This window comes from Anopheles merus, chromosome 2R (genome assembly GCF_017562075.2).
Source record: "Anopheles merus strain MAF chromosome 2R, AmerM5.1, whole genome shotgun sequence".
Taxonomy (NCBI): Eukaryota; Metazoa; Arthropoda; class Insecta; order Diptera; family Culicidae; genus Anopheles; species Anopheles merus.
In genome coordinates, this window is record NC_054082.1 from 49,122,981 (window position 1) to 49,142,530 (window position 19,550).

Sequence of the window (19,550 nt, forward strand, 5' to 3'; positions counted from 1 at the left end):
AATTTTGTTCAATTAATGCTGCTGCACATTTCAAACGAGCTGGTCAGTGTGGGACACTGGCGAAAAGTGATCCAGAATTTAAAGAATCGAACTAGATAGATGAAACACAAAAAAACGTATATTTATACATTGTCATCCAATTAAAATACCATGTTTTTTTAATAATAACAAAGGAACACGACACGACCTATTCCTATTGAAAATTAGAAGAGTCGGGCATCTGCAAAAAAAATCTAAAAAAGTGAATGGGTTCTTTTATTTACCACAAAAAATGAAATGCAAAAAGGGTTCTGGAGTGGAATTAATTGAACCCAATTAACAATTATGTACGGCAACGAATTAGTAAGCGCAACACAAATTAAATTTGTAAGCAGCAAAACGGTGAAAAGGGCTAAAAAGCGAGCACACACTCACCTGACTTGATGGTGTGTTTTATATCGTTAGTGTTCCGTAAGAGCGTGCACTTGGGCATCAACAAACCGGATGTTATTATTTTTTCGTTTTCCTTTCACACATAAAAAGAGGACGCGCTCTTTTCACCACCAGGCGTCTCCATTGGCCGTTGCACGTGCCATGGTGTGACCTGACTTCATTCATACGTGGTACTGGAGCTCTGAAACGACCCAGACCATCGTCATAGTCTGTCAGTGAGTGCCCTGTAATTAGTGCACATTGTTGCTGTCTCGTTCACACAATTGTCGTATAGCCTGCTTTCACCGCTACACGCAGTAGGCAGAATCATTGACGATTGCAAACTTCTATCCGCCAGACATGAGCGATAAAGGTGAAACACTCACGATGAGTGACCAGTTTCCTCGCTCCCGTGAAAGAGTGCCCGTGTGTAGAATGGTGAGCGTCTTGGCACAGTGACAGTCATAACATAAACAACTGCCCCACGATCTTCCAAGCTGCTCGGAACACCGTCGCTCACACTTACACACTCGTTATTGCCAATTTCAATAGCAGCATGTGCGAACGCACACTAGCACATTACTAGCGAGTTGGGGATGATTGTGAGCGGAACCGACGGAGCTTGGGGGGAGAGAGTTTGCCACCGAGTCCCCGAGACTGTCGCGCTCAGGCGTGTTGGAGTTGCGGCCGCAAACGGTCGGACGCCACCGACACACCGACACGCGATGATGATACGCCAGTTCCGATGGAGGGGTCTTTGAGGGCGCATCTTCTCCGAAATGATAGTGTTCTGCTTGGCACGTGTCCAATCGTCTCGCCCGGATTGCGTTTGCTGCTTGTACGGTTGTGAGAAAGTAAGCAATACTACCTTCACCTTTCGCTGTGTGTTGCGATAGAAGACGTTAGAAAGAGTTTAGCTAAGACAGAGTTTTAAAAAGTGTACTTTAGCTCGTTTAGTATGTAAACAGTGATGACTGTTAGTTTTGTTGTCCAGGTACGGGGGTGTGTGGGGCTCGTGCAATTATGTCGCCTCTTGTTTGACCCGGGGGTGACACCATCAGCTTAACTCGGGTGTGACTCAAGGTGGATGAGTATTCACGGTGGAAGGGCAAATAAATTGAAATGACGTTCTAATTTGTCCCAGTAAAAAATAAGTACAATCAAATATTTTCTAGATGGCCAGAAACCACGACAGAGCGTCGCGAAGTGTATTGCGTCAAAATTCGTCTATAATTACATAAAAGGCCAACTTCAAGCTAACTGTAACCTCAAACGGTTACGACGATGTCCTCTCGCGGTGACGATTGGGAAGCGTTCCCATCATTTGCTTGAGATGAGCTGTGTGTGTATGTGTATTTCTGTCTGCGTTTCACCTTCCGCCCCTTTGTTGCTATTCCCTGTGCCGTTTCCTTTAGCCGTTTCCTGGACCATGCCGAGAGTCGTAATCTGCTGCCGTAGCTGTTCACTCTCTTTGAGCTGGAATTGTGGAGACAACTCAAACCCCCGAGCACGCTCCCGGGATGAGTGACGAACGTGTCGGCGTGAGTGCACGCGTTAAAAGGTGGCTTTGCGATAACGTAACGCACAGCGCGTGCGGGACACGGGCAGCCACATGGTAAATATTGACAAACGGGTCGATTGCCAATCGGTCAGCGTCAGTGATCAAGTGCAGCTGTGGTGTGCTAGTGGTGTTGATGAATTACAGTGCGCGGCTCCATTGCTCGATTCTGGGCTTCCGTGAGTTGCAAGTGTGCGTGATTGTTAGAGAAGCGTAAGAAAACGTGCCGCTCGTCGACTGGAACGGTTGTAGTAGAGCTGCCATCGCAAAATTGTGTACCAATAAATTGTAGCATTGTTTGTGTGATTCAAAGTGCTCTATTGCGTAAATTGTCAGCCAATCGTTTGGATTCATAGAATGAGCGGCACAGAGAGAATGAGAGAGAGAGAGATAAAGAGAGAAAGAAAAAGAAAAGGAGCGCAAGAAAGGCTGAGCGAGACAACCGCCAAACGGTTGATTAGTCCCACGACAACGACATGACAGTGACAGCAAAACAATCAACTCGATCAGCCAAACAAACACACACACACACACACGCCTAGCAGCTTCCATTTCAATGGGGTTTGAGTTGGACGATTGAATGAAGAAGTGACGCGCATCAGTTTGCGGCTTTCTGATTAGCGATTGGCATCGGTGTTCGGTGTTAAGCGAACTGCGAAACGATACTATTAAACAAATGACCCGGGCGACAGATGGGACGCACACGATTGATCAAGGGAACGATCAAACGATCGATTGAAATGAGTATGCTGTCTTGGTGTGCTGTCTGTAGTTTGCGACCACCGTGGGCTGATTCATTGTTGGGTCAAAGTAAATGAAACATAACGAATTCCATGCACAGAAGAACAGTTTTCATTGTTCAATATTAGGAGCCATTTCATTGGGTTTTATCAAGCATGGAAGTCTGTTATTTATGTGACTTTTTATAATATTGTATTGTCTTTTCGTATTATTCAGTTTGGTACTTTCACTCCCACCATTGGTTAGTTTTCTCGTTTTACGTTTTAAAATAGTTTTCTAGAGCAGGGGTCTCCAAACTTTACAGTTTGCGGGCCGCATTGCTTCACAAACAGTGGCGCGTTAAACGGTGGGCGGACTGGGCGGCCGCCAGGGGCCCCGGCGATCTAGGGGGCCCCGTCAATATGGATTTTCGACTTCGTCTCGATTCCAACCCCCCCCCCCCCCCCCCCCCCCCCCGGTTGGGGCTTAAACCATCGTTTTCAAGACTTTTTTAATGAATTCCTTTTATTCCCACTGCTTCCCTCACTGCATTTTGAGGGCCCCAAGCTGCAGAAAACCGGGGCCCCATACTACTCAAAGCAGCACATTTTATGTTCTAAGAAATCTGCCAATACTTTCATAATAAGTCGCAAGCAAAGAACGCGCGACACGCGCGTACAGCTCAAATCAATACAATTTCAACATCGTTGACACAAAGCATTGGACAGAGCGAGAAACCGTATTTTTTTGTTGTGGTGTGGATGTCCGGTGCACTAGACACCCAAACCACGCAGAGACACTTGCTGCTAAAATCCAATCCACAGAACGCTGCGCTTAACTACCACCGAAAACCCGTTACACAAGCACAGCATACAACACACCCAAACAAAAATTTAAAGGCCTCGAAACACAGGATCAATACACCGGCTCGTAGCCGGTATAATTAGCAGGAAAAATTGACAGACACCAAGCAAGCAACGGTGCTCCAGTGGGTAGAGGTTTCATTCGAGAAACGATTTCATCGATATCGATGTGTGCGCTCTTCAATTTGGCTTGGATGAAACGTGCCTGCGCTTGTCTGGGGGTGGTATTCATATGTCTAAAAAGAAAAGGTATTCTATGTCTATATTAACACTTTGAACGCCGGCCTGACGTCACAGTTTTTCGAGTGAGCACGTAGCGCATGGCAAGAGAGCGATGAGAGCGACAGTTTCTTGTGCCATTGTTATCACTCTTTTGTTCCATTGCGATAAGCGGCGTAGCACATGTCGTTCTCGTTCTCTCTTTCCTACCTCATTCGTTCTCGAGAGAATCACCGAGAGCGTCAGATGCCAAGCTGAACGGTGAGCAAAACCGTCATGCGAATTTATATGACACGGCGCTTAAAGTGTTAATATTAAAATGATGTTTTATCACTATTTACATACAACTTTTTGCGTGAAGACAAAATCAAAAACCGTTACGGCTATACCAAAACTCAAAGGTGGTTTAAGGGTCCCATCGATTATGTGGACTCTACGATGAAGGGGCCCCGTCGATAAGGGGCTGTGTCGGTAAGGGGCCCCGTCGGTAAAAAGGCCCCGTCGATTAGGGGCCCCGTCAATAAGGGTGTCCATTTGGTGTCTTGGTGGTGATGGTCGGTGCACGTGCTCACCGAAAAAACGCGGAGACACTTGCAGTTAAAATCAAATGCATAGAACACAGAACAGAACACTGCGTTTAACCACCAAAGAAAACAACAAAAAAACAGACAAAAATTTAAAGTTCCCTACACAAAATTTCAATACATCGGCTCGTAGCCGGACAAATTAGCCAGAAAAATTGACACCAAGCACGCGTCGCTTCAAAAAGCCTAGTAAGGTCGTTTGGTTCAACGGTGCTGCAGTGGGTTGAGGTTTCAGTGGAGAAACGATCGGGCCCCATCGATGAGGGGGCCCGTCTATAAGGGGCCCCGTCGGTAAAAAGGGAATCCACAAAAAAGGGGCCCCGTCAATAAGGGGGCCCGTCTATTTGGTGTCTTGGTGTGGGTGGTTGGTGGACGAGCTCATCGAAACCATATCCCTTGCTGCCAAACCTTGCTGCTAAAATCCAATCCACAGAACGCTGCGCTTAACTACCACCGAAAACCCGTTACACAAGCACAGCATACAACACACTCAAACAAAAATTTAAAGGCCTCGAAACACAGGATCAATACACCGGCTCGTAGCCGGTATAATTAGCAGGAAAAATTGACAGACACCAAGCAAGCAACGGTGCTCCAGTGGGTAGAGGTTTCATTCGAGAAACGATTTCATCGATATCGATGTGTGCGCTCTTCAATTTGGCTTGGATGAAACGTGCCTGTGCTTGGCTGGGGCCCCTATACATGTTTGCAGATGTGTGCCGTAAGTTGTATGATACTAAAATGTTCACACGAGGCCCCCGGGCGAACTTCGATTTTCAACGGAGAGTAGGGAAACATTCAACAAAGAGGATGGGAGCGGGGGGGGGGGGGGGGTTGCTGCTTAAAATTTCAAAAAACCAGTGTGGTAAATATGATGTTTTACACACACAACACCTGCTAGATATTATTTGAACATCACAAAGACAAAATGGTACATCTGCAACTATATTAAAACCAGATCTCAAAAGCCCCGTCGATGCTGAGGTTATTTCGAACCCCCCCCCCCCCTCCCCCCCCCACGCAACCTTATCAATCATCCTGTATATGGGGCCCAAGTTGTACAGTTCCTCAATCGGAAAATTGGACAAATCTCGAGTTCCACCAAGTTTTGTCCGATTGAGATACTTTTGAAGGATGCTATGATTTCTTTAAAAACAAAGAAAAAAAGAAGAAGTGGTCTGGACCCATTTCTACCCATCGCAGAACACTTACACATTGAAACCGACATTTGTCCATAATGTTACCTAAGTAGGAAACGCACAACGCGAAGACACGCGCTCAACTCAAATCAATAGCATTTCACCAGCATTCGCCCAACGCGTTGGGTAGAGCGAGACACCATACATATTTGCTGGTGCGTATGACCGGTGTATGTGCACAGAAACCAAGAACCAACATTGCTACGAAAATTAGAAACACAGCACGCTGTGTGTCATACCTACCCCGCCCCACCAAAACCACACAATGGTCACTAATATTTTCTTTAGACTCCCGAGCTGCACATGTGAAGGATGCTATGATATCTTTAAAAAAAGAGGAAGTATTCCGGACTCTTTTCTACCCGCCGCAGAACACACACATTGAAACCCACATTTGTCCACATTGTTACCTAAGTCGGAAACGCAGAACGCTGCGCCTCTAACATATCCCCCCTCCCACCCAGTTTTTTTATTTGCGTATTTGCCAAGGGCTGTTGAACTGTTCAAAATGTACCCAATTTTTTTACCCATGTAAGATTCGCAGAACGCTCTTATTCATTCGAGCTTACGTTCAGGAAGTTGTCTCACTTGTACCCAAGCCAAAAAAAACATATGCCTTTACCCACCGTTGGTATGAACGTGTTGGGCAGAGCGAGAAAACATGTTTGTTTTGGAGATAACCGAAGAAATGAGTATTCAACCACGAGGATGAATAGAAACAATTCCTGCGAAAATTGGAAGCACGCGCTTCACACCCACCCCTTGTCGCATGTGCGTGTTTGGGATGTTTTGTCTATTTTCGGTTCCACATCCGTGGTGCTTCTTGTTTTCTTCTTCCCACGAATGTTTTATTTGAAAACCAAAGGATCTGGATTATTGGTTCACTTCACTTTTGATCGTTGAGTCGTCAAGTGCATTTTTGTTGCGAGTGATACATTGTGCCGTGGAAAAAAATTTGAAAAATCAGTGGTAGTGACTGGGCAATTTGTAGAAAATTTCTAGTTACAGCAATTTTCGTCGGCTGTTCAGGGAGTATTTAGCTGTATATTAGCTGTATATTTATAATCATCAACTTTATATATGTATATATTTATCGTGTTAATTTTAGTGTTCTTGTTAATTTATATCTGTATATATTAATTTATCGTGTATATATTCATTCAGTTAGATTACTGAACGTTAACGAAGCATACTGAAGCATAACGAATTTTTTTCTTGTGAATATTTTTCTGAATATATTGTGTGTGAGAGCGAGAGATAATTAGAAATGAAGCGTTACCAAAGTGGTGCAGAGAAGCGCAAAAAAAATAAGAAAGAAGAGGAATTTATTGCCTCACAAAAAAATGCTATGGATAAATTTTTGCTACCAGACCCCAAAACGTCTGCTAGTAAATGCACGGACGAGTCTTCTGCATCTCATTCTAAAGATGATATAGAAAATAATAGTCCGGCAATAAATGAACTTTCTGAGCTTCAGCAGGCTATAGAACCGATAGCATCGTGTTCATACACTAACCGTAAAGACATCGCGCTTTGGAGACGCCCCTTCACAGATGAGTTTGTTGACTTTGTAGTAAAAAACAAACCATCCAATTTTGGTAGCATACAAAATTCAAAAAAACTTTACAAAGATAATAACAGTGAATATTATAGGAGTCTGATCAATGATCATTTTTATAGAAAAAAGAAAAATGGAAATGTAGAAGAGAGAACATGGCTCGTGTATTCAGAAACAACGAATTGTGTATATTGCTATCCTTGTGTATTGTTTTCTAAATCCTCTTCAAAATTTATAACAGGATTGGATAACTGGAAAGCTATTACTGCCCTTTTATCAGAACACGAGACATCTAAAGAGCACATAGCATCAATGTCTACTTTATATAAAAGATCAAGTACGGTTAATAGAATTGATACCGAGTTAGTTCTAGAAATGGAGAAAGAAGAAAAGTACTGGAGAGAAGTGCTAAGGCGAGTAGTCAGCACTATAAAATTGTTAGGCCGCTTAGGGATAGCTTTCAGGGGACATGATGAAAGTGAGCAAAGCCACCGAAAGGGAAATTATCTCTCTTGTCTTGAGTACTTAAGTGAGTATGATGATTTTTTGAAATTACATTTAGAAAAGCACAGCTTTCAAGGTCGCGGGAATGTAAATTATTTATCAAATACTATTTGTGATGAATTTTTAGAGATAATTAGTAATAACATCAAAAGCAAAATAGTAGACGATATTAAGTCAGCTATTTATTACAGCATAATAGTAGATTCCACTCCCGATATAGCTCATATCGATCAACTAACGTTTGTTATAAGATATGTTTCATTGTCTGGGCAAATATTTGAACGATTTTTGGGCTTCATTCCGATAGATAGGCATAACGCTTCTTATCTGGAACAAGAAGTTCTTGAAAAATTAGAAAAATTGGGATTAAATATTGCACACTGTCGGGGTCAATCATTTGATAATGCATCAAATATGTCGGGCAAGTATATGGGCTTACAAGCTCGCATTAAACAACATAGCCCAAGTGCCGTGTTCATACCGTGCGCAAATCACTCTTTAAATTTAGTAGCTAATTTTGCTGCTGAAAATTGCAAAAAAGCCGTTAATTACTTCAGTTTCATACAAAAAATGTATACATTTTTTTCTTCATCAACTCATCGATGGAAAGTGTTATTAGATAATTTAAACAAGGGTCAACATCAATCAGCCGTATTACTGAAAAGATGTTCTGTCACTAGATGGTCAGCTAGAGCGGATGCAGTTTCGGCATTAAATGTTGGTTTTAAGGACATCCAAAACGCATTGTCAGATATTTGTAACGATGAAGTTGAAAAATCTGCTACAGTCGATGAGGCAAATTCACTTCTCAAGCAGATGGTAAAACCTGACATTGCGTTGTTGACCATCATATGGAATACACTTTTACAAAGAATTAACGCAACAAGTAAATCGCTTCAAACTGTTGAATGTGAATTATTTAAAGGTGTTTCATTAATTACCTCTTTGGTTAGATTCACAGACAACTTTCGAACTGATTTTTCAAAGGTTGAAGAAGGAGCTAAGGAGCTGTCCAATTTGTCTTCATTGTTTACCGAAGAAAAACGAACACGCAAGCGAAAATTGTTCTTTGATGAATCTCGTGAAAATGAACATCAATTTACAGACAGAGATGATTTTATCGTTAATACATTTTATGCCATATGCGACAATATAAAAGCGCAACTTACACAAAGGACAGAAAAATATGAAACAGTATTGGAACCATTCAGAGTTTTTTATGACTTGAATATGTCGGCAGAAAATCGATCCAAATTGATTAAAGCTCTATCAGAAATGTACAAAAATGACATTGAGGTTCATGGGTTGCAAGAAGAGTTAGAGCAATTCATACTTTTTCTCAAAGAAAACGATGATTTAAAAATAATAGATTCCGACAACAATACTGAAGGTAACAATAACATTAAAGTTGACATTCAGGCATTGTACAAAGTGGCTAAAGATATGTCATGCACGTTCCCAAACATGGAAACATTATTGAAAATATTTCTAACGATTCCCATTTCTAATGCTTCTGGCGAACGATCTTTTTCTGTTTTAAAACGAGTTAAGAACTATTTACGTAACTCGATGGGAGAAGCCAAGCTTAACAATCTTGCTATCTTATACATAGAACAAGATTTGATGGATCAAATTGATACAGAGGCAATTATTGAACAGTTTGCCAGAAGGAAGAGTAGGAAAAAACATTTATAACATAATAGTCATTGTTTTTTTATATGAGTTTTATCATGTTTAATATTATTTTCTTATTTAACATTATTTATGCTGATTATGTTTGTATATCACGTTTAATGCATAATTTGAGCAAATAAGTGTATATATTACGTATAAGTATAAGTAGAGCTTTTATTTTGTTATTTATTAGTTTTTGGCGATTTACAGGTTAAGATCTTTTTAATAGAGGCGAATGAAGGCAATGGGCTCAAAGTCTCTCTAAAAATAGTAATAAAATATATTTAAAGTGCTCGAACCCTACTAAGCTTGCATGTGATGAGTATGGTTGTGCGAGTTTACAGCTGTAAACCAACTCATTTCTGTATACGTCAAAGACAAAAGAAAAAAGAGAACGCACTTGAGATGACGTCTCTACTGAAGCGGGCTAAGATGATATTGTTTTTATCTTCGTGGTTTAACACTACCGAGTTTTTTTTAAATAATAGTGCTCCGAGATATTCGGTATCTATTACGTGGATTAGGAGATACGTGATTTTATAAATTTAACATTTTTTTTGCTAATTGTACTGATTTAGCACATCAATTGTCAAATGTAAAATCATTTCTCTTCTGATCGAATTGGAATCATTCAAAAAGGTTCAAACTATTAATATTCAATCAGAATCATGTTTTTTTTTGTGGCTTAAATGCCCCTGAATTCAAAATTTAACGAAATTTAGCTATGGGGCCTTTTACGATGGGACAAAACATTTGTTCAAACAAGCTTTCTGGAGGCTTGATGAATACACAAAGCACTCTTAAAATCTTCATTCAGTAACAGAAGCGATAAAACTCAGCCTTCTTAATTCATACACCTTATTTGCCTGGCCCCTATATTTGCCTGGTAATGGCGTGATTCGTCTTACTCGGAAATTTGAGATACTCGGTTTTTTTTCGGCCCGCTTTAGTAACGTATCTCGGCGACAATCTGTATGACAGCTTGTTGTAAAACAATCAACACATATTCAAATTAAATTCAATAGCGGAACTATCCATATTGCTGATCAACATAAAACAAATGTGTATGGGCTATTCAGGAGCTTATTAAATAAAGAATTAATTTATTTGTATATTTTTATCAATATCAATATACAATAGTCAATATACCCGCCAACTTCGAAAATTCAGCAAAGAGAATAAAATAAGCTCCACGCAATATTTTTCGTTGAAATTTTTTTTAACAAAAAAGGTATTTTAAATCAGTTCCTTAAACATATACTACATGTATAAAACGATAACGTTATGTTTATAAAATTTTGGACGTAATGATTAATAAATATACATAATAAATAAATATAAATAAATAATGATTTAATAAATATTTTAACCCTTTCATGACGATAAGATCTTGAAGACAAAATATGCCATTACAATATTATTGGGAATATAAAGTAAGAGAAAATTACCAACGGTATCTTAAAACTTTGTATAAAACGTTGGGCACTCCTACTTTCAAATGTAGATTTGCCAAAGTACATCGAACAGATCGACCTGTATTAATTTATGGACCTTGGTCAGATCGTAACATTAATACAAATGTTTGAAGCTTGCAGGCATCAAATAAAAAATTCTAGCACACACAGAACATTCGCATGTGGAAAAGTTATGAAACTGGCCTTACGACACAGTTAGCTTAAAACAGAGTGCAACGGCATCCATACGAAGAAATAAGATCAAAATGTATAATTTGATTAAAAAGTTGCATTTGTATTTTATACAGCGATTCACATTTACGGCGAGTTGTCCTTAATACAGTGATATGCTATATAATTTCTTTGATGATACCAATTTTACTCTGAATAAAGATGTTTGTACAACGTTGGTTTAAAAAAATTATGTATGTTTAAAATTAATAATAATTAATTTTTAATAATTAAAAATAATAATATAATTTATATTAGTATTTACTAATATCTATTGCCATTTCAAGTGAGTAACGATGAAACTCTGTTGTTATATTCATAAATGAATAATAAACTGATCTAATCATACGCTATTAAATCTAAAACTATCATGTAACAATTCAAGAATTTTTGAAATGCCGGAAAATATTTATTCGAGATATTTCAATTTTCGATCCCAGTTTATATTATTTGTGAGCAGTTCATCTTAACTTTTTAATTTTAGTTGCATCTAAACGACAGTGTTTAAACGAGCAATTTGCAAATTTTGTTTGGAAACCTATGTCGCATCGTTTAAAATTCCAAACTAAACACATTTAACGCATATCCGTTATCGTGTGGCCACGAGGGATTGGTATTTATTCCATGTAGTAGGGCAGTTAGTCTTGCGTTTGGAGCTTTTTTCCGAATGAGATCTCTGGTATATAAATTCGGACATAATTAACGCATATACGTTATCGTGTGGACATGACGAAACGACGACGACAACGAGTTAACAGTCACATCTTGGGCGATCAAAACCAACATGGTAGAGGAAAGGAAAAAGGTATCGAGTTTGAGAAGGTCTAAAATCAAGACATGGTAGCATTGTATTAGTTGAAGAAACCCATTTCTTAAAAAAACTAGAGCGATAGAGATGATTGTGGCAATATTCCTATAATTATCTTCGCAGAGTTATTATTATTATTAGTTTTGTGGAGTGGCCCGGTGGTATATTCGAAAGCTGCGTCGGCTCCTACAACGCCGAACGGAATCGATTTCTTGGACCGTTCTCCTGTCCTGACGGACTGACTATCCTGCTGCGTGATACTAATAAGTCACAAATAAAAATGAAGAAGATTCTCATAATATCTCATATCTCATAATAACGAAATTCACTTAAAAATTGTCCAAATTCCTGTGGTTGGCGTGAATTTTGCGGATAACTAGAACAAATAGCTTTTTTAAACTAATACAATGGATCCCTGCCTTGATTTTAGACCTTCTCAAACTCGATACCTTTTTCCTTTCCTCTACCATGTTGGTTTTGATCGCCCAAGATGTGACTGTTAACTCGTTGTCGTCGTCGTTTCGTCATGTCCACACGATAACGTATATGCGTTAATTATGTTCAAATTTATATACCAGAGATCTCATTCAGAAAAAGAGCTCCAAACGCAAGACTAACTGCCCTGCTATTTGGAGTTAATACTGAATCAGAGATAGCAAAAAGCTTTTTCGATAAACGGTACATAACGCTGTTGTTATGTAAAATATAACCAAGAAATTAACTAAATATTTTGAATGGTATTGACCTGCTCGGGAGATGAAGAATAATACATTCCGTATTACCCTTCTGTCTACACTATGAGAACTTTTGCAGCGAACAAGTCGAGCCCCTATCAAAATCATATCGAGTTAAAGCTCGATGAGTTGAAAAGATCAATCGTTCAAACACGAAAGAAAAGATAGAGCTGTTGTAGACATATGGCATATGTGCAATTATATTACCTCAAACTCTTCTTTGAATTGCCCTTTCAATGCTCGTAAATAATGGAATCGAAATACGATTTTACTTGACAATGTTAATGAAAATAGTGCTGATTTGATCATTTATATTTATTGGTACTCAAATTTACTGCAGCTTGAAGTAAGAGTTTATTTGTATCATCATGATTAAAATTAAAATTTGATATACATGTTAATTTGATAACTGTTACTATAACCGATCTTACATAGATTAAATTTAATAAATAACTATTTGTTGGGCCGTTCAGTGTACTTATGCAAATTTTCATTAGACAGTTGGGAAGACCATCGTACAAAGCACTCTAGAATATTTTCTTCCCAACTGCTATTTTTGATCGAAATGATAATCGAAAATCAATATCATAACGAATGAAAGTGTATAAAAAAGTCTGAACAATATAAATTTACCGATTCAAACGTTTCAAACGTCAAATTCAAACGTAATGTTTATGATTCTAACTGTATTAAATGTGGCATGGGGAAAAAATCAAAGCAGATTATCATGAATAATTTTCAGCATATTGGTTTCGTTATGGACTAACTATAAATATTTTTTTTTTAATTTTAGAGGGTATGTTACTAGTGGCCCATTTATCTTTGCATAGTTATGTGGCACTTTGATAAAAATTAGAATCCTTTAGAACTAACATGATTACGTAGATCGTTACGGCGAGAAGAATACGAAGAATCTCCACTGAGTTACATTCACTTCGATGAGAACTGTAAGTATATAAAAATATTACAAAAAGCCAAGATTTTTTTGTTTTACGCAAATGCTATGAAATACCAAGCGTCCAGCGAAGATACTGTTTTTTATAGTTGCCATTCGTATATAAATCTTTAAGACAATGGCTTGGACAATGGACTAAATCTGATAAAGCTCTCGAGGCTCTATTTTGAGGAGATTAGTTTTAAGGTCTAATGTGGTCTAAAGAATAGACGCAGTCAATGCCATTATCCCGGACGGATTTCGTCCAAACAGTCTTGACCATTAGTTGTAAGAATTCAAACAACAACAAAATGTTTGCCAAAAGTGCATGCCATGCAATAAACATAGTTATTTTTAAAATAGCAAGTTATCTCTTTTTCGATATTTTTTGACAAATGTAGACCCCATTAAAGTTTATCTTGTACACACAATTGAGATGAACTATATTTCAAAATACTCATAATTTACAAATGAGTTGTAGCACCAAGCAAGAAAAAAGAACTTGTTATATATTTACAATAATGTATATATTGTAAGCGAATATAAATATAACTATGACACAATTAGCTCATTTCCGTTACATCAATTAAAAAAATCCTAATCTTCCTTCTGGCAAACTGTTCAATAATTGCCTCTGTATCAATTTGATCCATCTAATCTTGTTCTATGTATAAGATAGCAAGATTGTTAAGCTTGGCTTCTCCCATCGAGTTACGTAAATAGTTCTTAACTCGTTTTAAAACAGAAAAAGATCGTTCGCCAGAAGCATTAGAAATGGGAATCGTTAGAAATATTTTCAATAATGTTTCCATGTTTGGGAACGTGCATGACATATCTTTAGCCACTTTGTACAATGCCTGAATGTCAACTTTAATGTTATTGTTACCTTCAGTATTGTTGTCGGAATCTATTATTTTTAAATCATCGTTTTCTTTGAGAAAAAGTATGAATTGCTCTAACTCTTCTTGCAACCCATGAACCTCAATGTCATTTTTGTACATTTCTGATAGAGCTTTAATCAATTTGGATCGATTTTCTGCCGACATATTCAAGTCATAAAAAACTCTGAATGGTTCCAATACTGTTTCATATTTTTCTGTCCTTTGTGTAAGTTGCGCTTTTATATTGTCGCATATGGCATAAAATGTATTAACGATAAAATCATCTCTGTCTGTAAATTGATGTTCATTTTCACGAGATTCATCAAAGAACAATTTTCGCTTGCGTGTTCGTTTTTCTTCGGTAAACAATGAAGACAAATTGGACAGCTCCTTAGCTCCTTCTTCAACATTTGAAAAATCAGTTCGAAAGTTGTCTGTGAATTTAACCAAAGAGGTAATTAATGAAACACCTTTAAATAATTCACATTCAACAGTTTGAAGCGATTTACTTGTTGCGTTAATTCTTTGTAAAAGTGTATTCCATATGATGGTCAACAACGCAATGTCAGGTTTTACCATCTGCTTGAGAAGTGAATTTGCCTCATCGACTGTAGCAGATTTTTCAACTTCATCGTTACAAATATCTGACAATGCGTTTTGGATGTCCTTAAAACCAACATTTAATGCCGAAACTGCATCCGCTCTAGCTGACCATCTAGTGACAGAACATCTTTTCAGTAATACGGCTGATTGATGTTGACCCTTGTTTAAATTATCTAATAACACTTTCCATCGATGAGTTGATGAAGAAAAAAATGTATACATTTTTTGTATGAAACTGAAGTAATTAACGGCTTTTTTGCAATTTTCAGCAGCAAAATTAGCTACTAAATTTAAAGAGTGATTTGCGCACGGTATGAACACGGCACTTGGGCTATGTTGTTTAATGCGAGCTTGTAAGCCCATATACTTGCCCGACATATTTGATGCATTATCAAATGATTGACCCCGACAGTGTGCAATATTTAATCCCAATTTTTCTAATTTTTCAAGAACTTCTTGTTCCAGATAAGAAGCGTTATGCCTATCTATCGGAATGAAGCCCAAAAATCGTTCAAATATTTGCCCAGACAATGAAACATATCTTATAACAAACGTTAGTTGATCGATATGAGCTATATCGGGAGTGGAATCTACTATTATGCTGTAATAAATAGCTGACTTAATATCGTCTACTATTTTGCTTTTGATGTTATTACTAATTATCTCTAAAAATTCATCACAAATAGTATTTGATAAATAATTTACATTCCCGCGACCTTGAAAGCTGTGCTTTTCTAAATGTAATTTCAAAAAATCATCATACTCACTTAAGTACTCAAGACAAGAGAGATAATTTCCCTTTCGGTGGCTTTGCTCACTTTCATCATGTCCCCTGAAAGCTATCCCTAAGCGGCCTAACAATTTTATAGTGCTGACTACTCGCCTTAGCACTTCTCTCCAGTACTTTTCTTCTTTCTCCATTTCTAGAACTAACTCGGTATCAATTCTATTAACCGTACTTGATCTTTTATATAAAGTAGACATTGATGCTATGTGCTCTTTAGATGTCTCGTGTTCTGATAAAAGGGCAGTAATAGCTTTCCAGTTATCCAATCCTGTTATAAATTTTGAAGAGGATTTAGAAAACAATACACAAGGATAGCAATATACACAATTCGTTGTTTCTGAATACACGAGCCATGTTCTCTCTTCTACATTTCCATTTTTCTTTTTTCTATAAAAATGATCATTGATCAGACTCCTATAATATTCACTGTTATTATCTTTGTAAAGTTTTTTTGAATTTTGTATGCTACCAAAATTGGATGGTTTGTTTTTTACTACAAAGTCAACAAACTCATCTGTGAAGGGGCGTCTCCAAAGCGCGATGTCTTTACGGTTAGTGTATGAACACGATGCTATCGGTTCTATAGCCTGCTGAAGCTCAGAAAGTTCATTTATTGCCGGACTATTATTTTCTATATCATCTTTAGAATAAGATGCAGAAGGCTCGTCCGTGCATCGTCTTGTCGTTCTCATTTTTTACAAAGCAATAATTTTAATTATTTTCATTGAACTTTTGATAGACATTGATGATTTATGCTGTTATAATAGCCCGAATATGCCTAGCGAGGGATGAAAGTAGGTAACTGCAGGTTTTAGGAAATGGTAGAAGTAGTGGAAAATGGGGAAACAGTAGAAATAGATGGCAATATTTAACGGACGTATTGAAATTAAGAAAATGGCTGTGTATTGTGTGATACATCCTATATGTACATAGCTTTGAATCGAATAATGGACTATTTGACTTACTTGTTACAATGTGACTTATTTATTTTGTTACTAAAAGGAAAGAAAAACTTTCAAACGTTCATGAGAATGGTTCAAAACATTTGCATATGTGTTCCATAACCGAGCGCTACATATCTGGTTGGAAGAATGGTAATAAAATGTTTCTTGGCTTTTTGTAATATTTTTATATTCTTAGCATGTAAGCAAATAAGAAAAACGAATTTACGACAAAGTGATAATACCACATACTCCGACCACCCCCCCCCCCCGTTAATAAAAATATTTCAACCCGAGGGGCCCCGAGTTTCATTCCGCCTGGGGCCTCCCGAAGCCTAGACCCGCCACTGTTCACAAATAACATTGTTGAGGGTCATTTTGACGTTAGCTATAGAATGAGTAAATGCTCAAATCTTAATTTGATTAGAAAATATTCACTGAATATATCAAATGTCAACAGCTTTTTTTTTATCAAATCCTAATTTTCGTCTTTCAAAAATAAAAAAATGTTTTGATGAATTAGGAAACTAAAAAAAACTATTTATTTTAACCTCCACCGAGTCGTCCCGGGCCGCATTACAGGCTATTGAGGGCCGCATGTGGCCCGCGGGCTGTAGTTTGGAGACCCCTGTTCTAGAGCCAAGAGTGTTTTTATTATTGCTAACAGCATCGCTATTCAAAACAATTTTTTAGATGATAACGTAACGCCAATGAAATGAAATCCGAAAAATAACGCTTTTATTGTGTACAACAAAAAATAAGATTTATTTATCACAAGTTTTGGTAAGAATAATTGGAAAACTTAACTTCAATTTGTGTCAAATTGTACGTTTGCACTGCAGAAGCAAACTAACAGCAATTTCGTAAGGATTTCGCAATGTCTTTGGGTGTATCGAAATCGGTTAAAAATAGAGCGTGACGATGCGTTTTACATATTTCAACTGTCAAATTTTTCGTTATGATGGTATTTTGGTGTGTTAGGAACCAGCCTTATAAGAACGCATAAACCCCAACTAATTGTCATTTTGCCATAATGACTCATGTCAGTCAACATCAATCAGATCAGTCAACTAATGAAGCAAACTGTTCAAATTCATGTTAAGCAATCAAGAATAAGTAATGGACGGAGAATTTACGAATTTTACCAACGAGCTCTATTTTTTACTAATATAAAATGCTTGTGTCCTTCCTGTGTGTCTAGTTTTCCCCACTGTGTACAACAATGTATTTACAGCGTCACTCGGTAATATTCATAGAACTCGCGCCACTCATACATTCTGCAGCAGTGAGATCCATCCCAACGGAGAAAACCACTCACCGGACAGCAATATTACACTAGCATCCTTCGAGTGAGCTACCATTTTCCCCTAACTTTGCATTTATTTTCCTTTGTTTCCTTGCCAACAGTCCCGAGCAGCTGTGTTCTCGCATACACTCTTGCACAAAAACAAAACCACCAACCAACAACAAAATTCCTCCAATGCTCTAACACTCTCGCTCTACTTTGCTCTCCATTTTGCCCTCGCACTTGGAAGGGAAAAGCGGGAAAAGCCAGCCCTTTAGAGAGCGAACGGCGCCAACCCACACGCGAAAATCTCACCACGTTGCTCACCAAGTGCGCACACAGGCAGGCTCCACACACTAGCACGGAGCTTACGGCTCGGGCCAGGTTAGACTCGTGACAGCTTCCGACCGAAACGGTGGTGGATTGCACTGCTCGCCATCGCTGTTAGGTTTTTCCAGTGTAGTTGTGTACTGGTGGGCAGAATTATACAATGCACAATCGTTCTGCCATCCTTACCCAGTGCCGTCGTGGCCGTATATGAGGTTGTGAGTGTGTGTGTGTTTAATGTGTGAGCATTTAGCCCGTGGCAGATGCTAGCTGAACGACGGCCCTTTGCTCGGATGAACGAGGTAATACCGCGGCGGTTTTGGGCTGGTAAGCCACTGGCAAGCCAGCTGGCGTGTGGGAGGGGGTGCGTGTCTAGGCGCCGATCCGAGGACGAGGTCAACCGTCCCGAAATCCATTGATCCCCGGGCAAAGCCGTGTCGCGCATAGTGTGCAAACCGATCGCCCGTCGGGGCACGTGTGCTTAGGTGGTGTGTGGCTTTAGGTGTTTGTCTGTAGCAAAAAGGGGCCAACTTCGGTGGAAAAGTGGTTGGTTCACCAAAAAGAGAAAAAAAGTATTTAAATCGGTGTGATTGAAGTGTTTTCGTTTTTTACCACTTTTATCTCGTGTGTGTTATTTGTGTTGGTTTGTTTTTCTTTTAGTTAGATTTTTTATATCCCCTATCATCCCTCCCCCAGGTAGTGTACACTTGTAACTTGGTGTGTTTGTGATACAGTTCTCGCTCGGTTAAGCGTTTGCAAATTGGATGTGGCTGAAAATTAAAGTGATGGTTTAGCTTGCGGCGTGTGGTGTCGTTGTCGCCGTCATTGTAGTGGCTGAATGATGAAACCGACAGGCGAACCGAAGCTAACCGGGCTGAAAGGAAAGTGATTTTCTGTGTACTTGAAAGCATCAAGCGGAAGCACATCCTGTGTGCGTTCGAAGAAGAAGAAGAAGAAGAAGCACCCAAAATCGGTAAGTGAAAAACAGGGGGTTGCAAGACAGAATGAGCGCACCGGAGATTGAAGTTGATTGCCAGGGAGGGGGTTGAAGGGAGGCGGCTGGGGCTCGTTGAAGAGAAATGTCGTTCCCTTTCACCCCAAACTCCTCGAGCGCGTGGAGATGGACTGACGCCCGAAGAGCGCAAAAGATAAATTTTCACGCTTGAAAGATTATTTACAGTGGCATGTTTTTGCCCCAGTGCGACATTCCATTGTGCGTGGGAGTTTGGCATTCCAGCCAGTGGGTTCTTTTGCTTTTATTTCGACGCCCAGAGT

At 38.8% G+C, this 19,550-nt stretch overlaps 1 protein-coding gene across 7 annotated transcripts in view; it reads left to right on the forward strand.

The window, feature by feature from the left end:
- Positions 1-1,126: 1,126 nt before the first annotated feature.
- Positions 1,127-19,550, forward strand: part of LOC121588354 (cGMP-specific 3',5'-cyclic phosphodiesterase) — a 65,584-nt gene continuing 47,160 nt past the window's right edge. Inside the window, exons 1-2 of one of the 7 annotated variants that reach the window (XM_041906180.1) lie at positions 1,127-1,265; positions 18,972-19,248. The gene's annotated coding sequence lies outside the window, so the exon portion shown is untranslated. Of the gene's footprint in view, positions 1,266-2,045; positions 2,183-18,334; positions 18,578-18,971; positions 19,249-19,550 lie in introns of those variants that run through there. The other 6 variants (XM_041906184.1, XM_041906181.1, XM_041906183.1 and 3 more) reach the window with 6 other exon arrangements.